We start from the raw sequence: 9314 nt of genomic DNA, 5'->3' as shown, positions 1-9314 counted from the left end.
CTGGCAGCTCTCCTGCCCTAGATGGCCACTTTCCTGTGCCTAGTGCGGAGGTCGTGGACGAGGTCCACGATGTCCGCACTAGCCCAGGAAGGTGCCCGCCTCTTGCGGTCCAGGGCAAGCTCCCGGGAGCCGCCAGCCTGGTCCCGGGAAGAGGGGGTGGGCTGGGGGACATCGGGTGGGTGGCTCTGTGCCGTGCCAGGTGCAGGGTCTGCTGGCTGGGTACTGGGAGGCTTGCACCTGGCACGGGCACCGTAGCCAGCCCGTGCCCCTTTAAGGGGTCCGGGGCCGGGAGGGGGGCATAGAGTTTCCCTGGTGTTGGCCAGAGTGGCCACCAGGGAAACCTGGGGAGGGCTAGCCTCCCACCAGTTCGAATTAAGGGGCTACACACCCCTTAATTCGAACTAGTAAGTTCGAACTAGGCTTAGTCCTCGTAAAATGAGGTTTTCCTAGTTCGAACTAAGCGCTGCGCTAGTTCGATTCAAATTCGAACTAGCGGAGCGCTAGTGTAGCGGCTATGAATGTTAGTTCGAACTAACTTTGTAGTGTAGACGTACCCCCAGGGACCAGACTGAGGTGTTAACCTACAGCCACCGAGCGGCAGCAGTGGGCTGTGAGAAGGGAGGTGGAGGCTTTGCAGACGTACCCGCTTCCTTCCTTTGTGTATTTGCTTTTGCTAGCCCGCTAGAGAGCGTCCCAGGCCGGTTATGAATCCGTATATCAGATAAGCGTTCGCTCACAAAAGCCCCGGCCTCCTCTACAATACGCACCACTTGTCTTGAAAGTAGAATAACACACGGGGCTCTGTCCAAGCCCAGTCCCTTCACTTGGGAGCTGCCCACTGTCAAGGAGACAAAAGGCTTTTGGCTGCTGCTACGGTGGCAGAAGTGGCCCTTCCATGCTGATCTAGACGGTTGTGACCTTCTCGCTTGGCTTCTGCGTTGCACAGACCTGGGCGGGTTTGGGGGGGTGGCCTGGTTGTTCAAAGGCAGCGCTGCAGCCTCCTAGCAATGCAAGTCCCCCACTCCACTCTTTACACTGTCCCCCACTGAGCTCTGAGGTCAAGTCAAGGCCTGATGACTGGAAACGGCCCAGCTGACTTAGGGGGGCCATTGATCTTTCTGTGCCAGCCTCGGCCAACAGGCATTGGTGGCACGACAGGTTCATCCCCCAGGGGGAGAGCCCCACACCCCCCAGCTGGTTCTGGAACCTGGACTGGGTGACACCTTTCTCAGCCATTGGAGCAAAACGTGAAGCACCTTTGTCTCTGGCTTCTGTGCAATAAACACTCGCTGCGAGGGGCTTCCCAGGGCTGGGACACGGAGAGGAGCAGAGGGCCTGTGTGTTCCAGGGGCTCCGAGCGGCGGGTGCCCCAGAGGCTTGCTTAACAAGCAGGACAGTGGGTGGCAGAGCAGGGGCCATATCATGCTCCTGGATTGCTGACGGCTCCTCCCAGCTGCCTGACCTTGAGCAAGTCATTCCCCCACCTGGAATGGGGGGCTGATCAGACCTCCTGTCTCCCTGGCGTGCAGCTTATACTTGGACAGCACCTACAGAGGCTTTAAGGTGGGGCGGGCTGTCTGCATCCTGCGGCCCCCCTCTGCCCCTCCCCCACTGGGGCACTGGAACCCCACCCTTCCTACTCCACCCCCTCCTTCCCAGGGCTGGAATGCTGCGAATCAGCTGTTCACGACATTCCAGCTTTGGGAGGCCAGGGGAGGAGCAGGGACAGGGTCCAAATCAGGCAACTCACCAGCTCCAAAAGCATTGGGAGGGAGGGGGAGGAGCAGGAAGTGCCGGGCTCCAGTACCCCAGTGCATGAAAGGCAGACTGGGGGTACGTCGGCCCCTGGGTGAACCCCAGTGGGCCACAGGCTGCAGGTTGCCACCACTGCAGCCCACTGAGATGAAGGAGGCCCACTCACTAATTCTGGTTGCCCATCGGGCTTTAAGAGCAGGCCGTCCATCAGCCTGGAGGGCATTGTTCTGCCATGACCCCCCTCAGCTCAGCACAGGCCCTAGCGAGGCGACAAACTTGTTCAAACCACCCCTAGCTCCTCTGAGCTCTCAGGCCAGCAGAGCAGAAAGGAACGAGCGGCTGGAATGTTGGGTTTAACGAGCCCCGTTCCCCTGCGGCCTCCCACTGGGTCCTCCTGAGAAAATGGGCTCCTCCTTCCCTGCGGGCCCAGGGGGAGCAGCCTGAATTTGGGAAGGAGTCACTGACATTTCCAGGCTCTGGATGCTGCTCCCTGCTGCGAGGGGGACAGGTACCCGCCCCGCTGCTGGCCCAGTGAGGTGGGAGAAGAAAGGGGTGTCTGGCTGAATGCAGAGCTCTGCCTGCGGAAAGGAGAAGCGGGGCTGCTTTTCGGCTCTGACAGTTGTTTATGCTTCACAATGTTCTGACACGAGAACGGAAAGGGCCTTTTCCTGAACGAGGTTATTTATAAACAGGAGCTGCTGCCGCTGCTGCGGTGCCTTCTCGTGCAAAGGGCCAGAAGCACTTGCAAAGTTTTTCTTTTGTTGCCTTGAATTCGGCCAAAGATGTTTTGTGGCCTCGTTATGCTCAGTTCCGGGCATTTAAACCCCTCCGACTGAACGCCCCTGCCCATCTAGTCAAGCCTGACGTCTTTCTGCCTGGGCGTCAGCACTGCCCAGCACACCGGGCTGCGCGCTTGCCGGGCCGATCCCTCGCCTTTAGTGCGTGGGCCAGCCCCTCCACTTGCCAGCCAGGCCCAGTGCTCGGAGAAGGTTCTGTGGGCCCGGGTAGTGGCCCTGCTGTTCTCTGCACCACGCGCTTCCATGTCTGTTCCAGCCCGCGTGCCTTCCCCAGCAGAACAGCTGCCTATGCAGCTAGAGCACCTGCAGCCACTTTGTGAAAAGGGGGGGGGGGGCCCTGACGTGCTGTCAGGACAGGTGGCCAGGAAGGGAGCCCGGAGCCCTTTAATCGCTGCTGGAGGCCCCATGCAGGGTGAGCGTTATGGTAACTGTATCTCTAACAGTGCAAACAAATCACACTAACATCTCAAAGATAAAAACTGTCGCAGAACACGTTCATAGTGCAGAGTTTCTGGAAACACATTTGCTTGCTGAATTGCAGCTCCAGCATGTTGGGTCAATTGATTAAGTCTGCACTTTGAAAGAGCAAATCACTCGTGTTTGGTAAGTGTTGGATTGGAGTGAGTGGAGTAAAGTTAGCGGATCACTGAGGCAAGTCTAGGGTTTGAGGTTTTCACATAAAGCACTTTATTTTCTATTAAAATTCTAGGTAGGTTCAAAGTAAACAAAACTGCTACTGAGTTATATAAAGTTCAGGTGGGAAAAACAAGTGCCAGAGATGAAATGTTCATAACCAAACCAGGCTCAAAAAACCATGGGAATATCTCATAGATTAACTACATTCCCTTCCTCCTCTTCACCCCCACATCAGGAAGAAAGCGAGGGTTGTTTGATGTATGTCACTCCATCGCTGATATGCCAGCTCTGAATTTTGAGGAAAAAGCTGAAACTGGAGAAAATCCAAGGACATGGATGTGTGAGGTGAGTCCACACTGATCAGACAACTTCTGAATGACCTCTCGGCGCTATGGCCCGAAAGAACAACTGATCATCAGTGTCATGCGCTTGTCTAATGCGGTCCCCGACAAATCCTGGATATTGAATTTCCTAAAAGTAGCTATGCCATCCCCAGCACTTTGTGAAGCAGAATTGTTACATTCACTTGGAGAAGGCTGAGAAAAGTCTCAGACCGTGGTTTCCATCATCATCAGCTGAAGTATTTTGCTTGTTCTGTAATCTTTGAAAGACACAATCAATCATTCTATTCGGAAGGACGATTTCATGCATGGGAGGGGGTGAGAGTCTGTTTGAATGTGGGAAAGTGATGGCATGCAGGGGCCACAACAGAAACCTGCACTGGGGCAGTGCCGAATAATTTCTTCCATTGACCTGCTGGCAACGCCTCTTCTAATGCACCCCAATATGCTGTTAGCCCTCTTGGCTACAAGGGCGCCCTGTTGACTCGTATCCACCATCTCATCCACTGAAATCCCCAGGTCCTTTTCTGCAGAACTGCCACTTAGCCAGTCGGTCCCCAGCTTGGGACAAAGTGTGGGATTCTTCTGTCCCAAGTGCAGGACTCTGCACTTCCCTTTTCGAACCTCATCAGATTTCTTTTGGCTCAACCCTCCAATTTGTCCAGGTCACTGTGGTCCCCATCCCTGCCCTCCAGCGTATCTGTCCCTCCATGCTACCCGTGAACTTGCTGAGGGTGCAATTCACCCCCTCATCCAGGTCATTAACGAAGATGATGAACAAAGCCAGCTCCAAGACCAACCCCTGGGGTACTCTACTTGATACTGACTGCCAGCCAGACCTTGAGCCATTGATCAGTACGCATTGGGCCCAATGATCTAGCCTGGTTTCTAGCTACATTCATAGTCCATTCACCCAAATCAGATTTCTTTAACATGCTCGTAAGAATACTGTGGGAGACCATATCAAAAACCTTGCTAAAGTCAAAGTATATCATCTCCACTGACTCCCCCACGTCCACAGAGCCAGTTACCTCATCATAGAAGCTGATCAGATTGGTCAGGCACAACTTGCCCTTTGTGAATCCATGTTGATTATTCCTGATCACTTTCCCCTCTTCCAAGTTTTTCAAAACGGATTCCTTGAGGATCCTCTTCATGACTTTTCCAGGGATGGAGCTGAGGCTGGCCAGTCTGTAGCTCCTTGGATTCTCCTTCTTCTCTTTTTTAAAGATTGGTGCTGCATTTGCCTTTTTTCAACCATTCAGGACATGCCCCCAGTTGCCACGAGTTTTCAAAAAAAACAATGGCCAATGGCTCTGCAATCGCATCCTTCAACTCCCTCAGCACCATTGGATGCATTTGGCTCAGCCCCATGGATTTGTGTGTGTTTAGCTTTTCTAAATAGCTCCTAACCTGTTCTTTCTCCACCGCGGGCTGCCCACCCCCTTCCAGTGCGGCAGTCTGGGAGCTGACCTTGTCTGCGAAGACAGAGGCAGAAAAAGCATCGAGCACGTCAGCTTTTCCCACATCGTCTGTCACTAGGTCGCCTCCCCCATTCAGGAGGGGTCCCGCACTTTCCCTGCCACCTTCTCACTAACATGCCTGTAGAAACCCTTCTTGCTGCCTTTCACACTCCTTGCTGGCTGCACCCCAGAACCATCTGTGGACAAAATGCTGCGGAACTTGCTCAAACTTGGGTCTCAGCCTGTCCCACTGAAGTGGTTAGGAGTCTTGCCTCGACCTCCTCTGGCCTCTAGGAAGCATTGGGAGCATCCCAGTTGGGCCTGCACAAGGCATGTCCAGCCCTGCTCTGCAGGTGGTCAGAGACATCTTTGGGCAGATCATTCTCCTCTGAATTGGTGGCGGTTCCCTGTCGCCTGGTTTTACTTCCTAGTGACCCAGGCAGACATTTTCAGCATGTGTAGAGACACGCCCTCTGGGCAATCTGCACCCCGGCTGGGCCAATGCTCCTTGAGGCCAGTAGCCAAGAGAAAACTCAAAAAAGGACTGTGCATTGCCCAGGGCCCCTGAAGCGGCAGGTGATGGACTGTGGACACGGCCTTCAGAGCAGCACCACCCTCCAGCGCCCTGGGGAAACCCCAGCGGAATTCTCTGGGCTGTGGTAACCAGTGTAGGATTTAGCCCAAGATGTTGGTACATTTCTCAACTTGATTTAACAACCTGCAACTAACTGTCCTTTGCATTTACCGTTGAAACAGGAAAAGCTGAACTTGGTCCATGCCTTGATGTAGCAACTGTGAGGCAACCCAGCGGTGGGCTACAGCCAATCTATGAACTTCACAAACCACATCTTCCTCTCTAGTGCAACGCACCATAAACAAACACCCGGAAGAAGAGTCTGTCAGTGCAAGAGGCATCCCAGAAGCCCTGCCGGAGGAGAGGCCCTGCAGGAACGAAGACGGGGTCTAATCACTGGTGTCTTACTGCGCAGTCTGTGTGTGGAGTCCCCCAAAAGGGCAGCCTTGGCAGGAATACAAATGAATAATTAGCCACAAAACACAAGCTTCCCCTTGGGGACACAGAGTAGAGCTTCGACAACTCAGCCAGGACTTAATGACGTAACAGCAGGTCCTAGGAGATCACATGTCTCGTGGCTCCTGCACTGGGATCTAAGATTTCATTGGAATCAGCCAGGTTGCTTAAAGATGGAATTGACCTTGACAAATCTCGGCCTCTCTCCTCCAGACAAGTAGTAGGGTTGGGATGGGGCCCATGACAGCCGGCGGGAACAGTGACCAGTGGGGCTGGGTATCCGCTGAGTGGGCTTGCTCTGGGGAAGTCCTGCCCCACCAGGAGGGTGAGAAGTGGGGCTGGGAACATTCATTGTATGTTTCTTTTCCCGACTTTCCCTGCCCTTTCCGGGGCTCCCGCCTCCTGCGGAGTCTTTGGCGCTGTTATCCAAGGAAAGGACGGAGAGAAGTAAAACATGAAAACTGAATGCAAGTGACTGGAGTCGGTATCCAGCCTTGGACATGATCCCTGGTCTCTGACATCTTCCCTTGTTTAGTAGCATCACAGTAATAAGCAGTGGGAAAGCTGTGGTCCAAAGTGTGTACTGGGATTCACAACCATTAGGGCTGATAGGGACAGCCATGGAAAAGCTCCGTCTATGGCCCTGGCTAAGGTACAAAGGTAACAACCACGTCACGAAGTGAATAGAGCCCATACTGGAGACAGCAGATTCTTTACAAACTTTGGTGGCAAATGGAGCTGATGGAGGCAACAGAAAATATGGCCTTCCACAAAGCAGCTACGCTACCGGCTACACAAACAAAGAGCCAAGCTACTCTGGCACAAGATGTGCTGTCTGGGCAGATAATCTGTGCAGCACCACACAGCACAAGAAGTCTGGCATGTCAGGCAGTACAGGGTGAATGAACTTAACACCCCCGAGAAATACAGTGCTGCCAGCCAAGCGCATGCACACCCAGAAGATGCGCATCGGCGCATTCCACCTCCACCCAAATCCAACATCAGCTACCTTGGGATGGACTTTACTCATTCCAGGAATCCTGTGGCCCTTAGTGTTACTCCCGACTGCACTCCCCTGCGGATCCCCACTGAGAAAAGCAAAGCCAACATAGCACACGAAACAAGAGTCTCCGCAAGCTGTTTAAATCAAGTGCAGTGCACCCCCCTCCACTCTGCGATCAACAGCACCTGCACTTTCCTGCTCCTCAGCCGAAGAGCCCTGCACCCTGGGGGCAGGATCCCGTCACACAGAGAAGCTAGACCCTGTTCATAACACTGCCTGCCACTATATTAAAGGCTGCCTTAAGCCTGCCCACATCCCCAGCCTCTCCATCCTCGCAGGGACTGCTCCCCCACATCCCCAGCCTCTCCATCCTCGCAGGGACTGCTCCCCCACATCCCCAGCCTCTCCATCCTCGCAGGGACTGCTCCCCCACATCCCCAGCCTCTCCATCCTCGCAGGGACTGCTCCCCAACTTCCCCAGCCTCTCCATCCTCGCAGGGACTGCTTCCCCAGCCTCTCCATCCTCGCAGGGACTGCTCCCCCACTTCCCCAGCCTCTCCGTCCTCGCAGGGACTGCTCCCCCACTTCCCCAGCCTCTCCGTCCTCGCAGGGACTGCTCCCCCACTTTCCCAGCCTCTCCATCCTCGCAGGGACTGCTCCCCCACTTTCCCAGCCTCTCCGTCCTCGCAGGGACTGCTCCCCCACATCCCCAGCCTCTCCATCCTCGCAGGGACTGCTCCCCAACTTCCCCAGCCTCTCCGTCCTCGCAGGGACTGCTCCCCCACTTCCCCAGCCTCTCCATCCTCGCAGGGACTGCTCCCCCACATCCCCAGCCTCTCCATCCTCGCAGGGACTGCTCCCCAACTTCCCCAGCCTCTCCATCCTCGCAGGGACTGCTCCCCCACATCCCCAGCCTCTCCATCCTCGCAGGGACTGCTCCCCCACTTCCCCAGCCTCTCCATCCTCGCAGGGACTGCCCCTGTGCTGTACGGTGGGAAGCTGCTGATAGTCAAGCTCAGGAGGCGATGCTCAGATCCCAGGCATTAGCTGTATGTAATATCGCTGACACGGAGCAGACTGAAGTCACACCAATGGTTTCTTGCTACCGTTAAGCCCCTAACCTCGGCACCCAATCAGAAAAGGGGTCAGTTATGGCGAACCAGGGTACAGGAAACCCGTCACCTGTGTGCTCCAGTTCTGACCAGTCCAGCACCTCCCACTCAGTGCATATCAGCCCCGGGCTATGGGACGTGGCCTTAATGGATGCTGCACTGGAGCTGGGTCGTCTAGGGGCAAGATGACGTGACTGGCCCCGCTCCCTGTGGCAGCAGCAGGGAGCCTCACAGTAAGAAGCTGCTCTGCCAGACCTGCTGCCTGTGGGCGCACGTGCAGCAAGGCTGGGTAGCAGCACAGAGAGCTCAGGAGTCCCTGCTCCAACAACGGAGAATGGCTGCGAGCGTCTCGTGGACACGCACGCGGAGCAGCCAACTTATAAATAACAAATGGCCCAGTGCATCGTGGGGCGGTGCTAACACGGTGGACGACGGCTGGTGCCCACTAAGCACAGTTTGGGTCTGTGCCGGGCAGGACGTCAGCCCTTTGGGATTTGGAACCAGGAGAAGGAAGTGTGCCGAGTTTGCTGGCATCTTCATAAAGCAGCTGGAGGAACCTGGAGGCCCCTGGCACTAGCACTCCGCCTCGCTCGTCGCTGCTTGCATCCCGGTGGCGCTCGAACAGGAGATCGGATATCCTGGGCTCTGTACCGGACGTGGTGCTTGCCTTGGGGAAGCCACGGAGCGCTCGGCCAGGCAGTGACCCCCTCACCGCAGCACTGCAAGATTCTGCTACGGAACATTCCTGGGTGCTTTGAGGGCCTGAGATAAAGGGGCAAGAGAGGAGGAAGAGAAACGTCTCTGGTCTCTGCACATGGCTTTACATGGCCTTAGCGCTAAGGAGCTGCTAGTTCTGGGGACAGAAGTATGGTGATGCTTCCGGCGAGCGTGGAGAGCTGGGAACGTGACACCAAGTGAAACGCAGACGACTCCATTGGCCTTTATTTGCTTTCTAAGTCTTCTCACTTGAGAAGGTGAGGAGGAGACGCTGCCGTCAGGGACTCCTGCCTGCGCACACGTGCAAAGCGCCTTTCACTCTGGCCTAAGGGAGCCGGGCACTGGTCCCCTCACTGGCTTGTCTCCTCCCGCTTTGTCCAAACAATCTTCCAACTCAGCAAGTGCACGCCCAGGGGCCTCCCCTCTGGTGAAAGGCTGAAGGACCATGGCGTCCAATCAG

The sequence above is a fragment of the Pelodiscus sinensis genome, chromosome 26, assembly GCF_052426305.1.
Source record: "Pelodiscus sinensis isolate ZL-2025 chromosome 26, ASM5242630v1, whole genome shotgun sequence".
Lineage (NCBI taxonomy): Eukaryota > Metazoa > Chordata > Testudines > Trionychidae > Pelodiscus > Pelodiscus sinensis.
The sequence above is the reverse complement of the archived record's forward strand: the minus strand, read 5'-3'. Positions refer to the sequence as shown.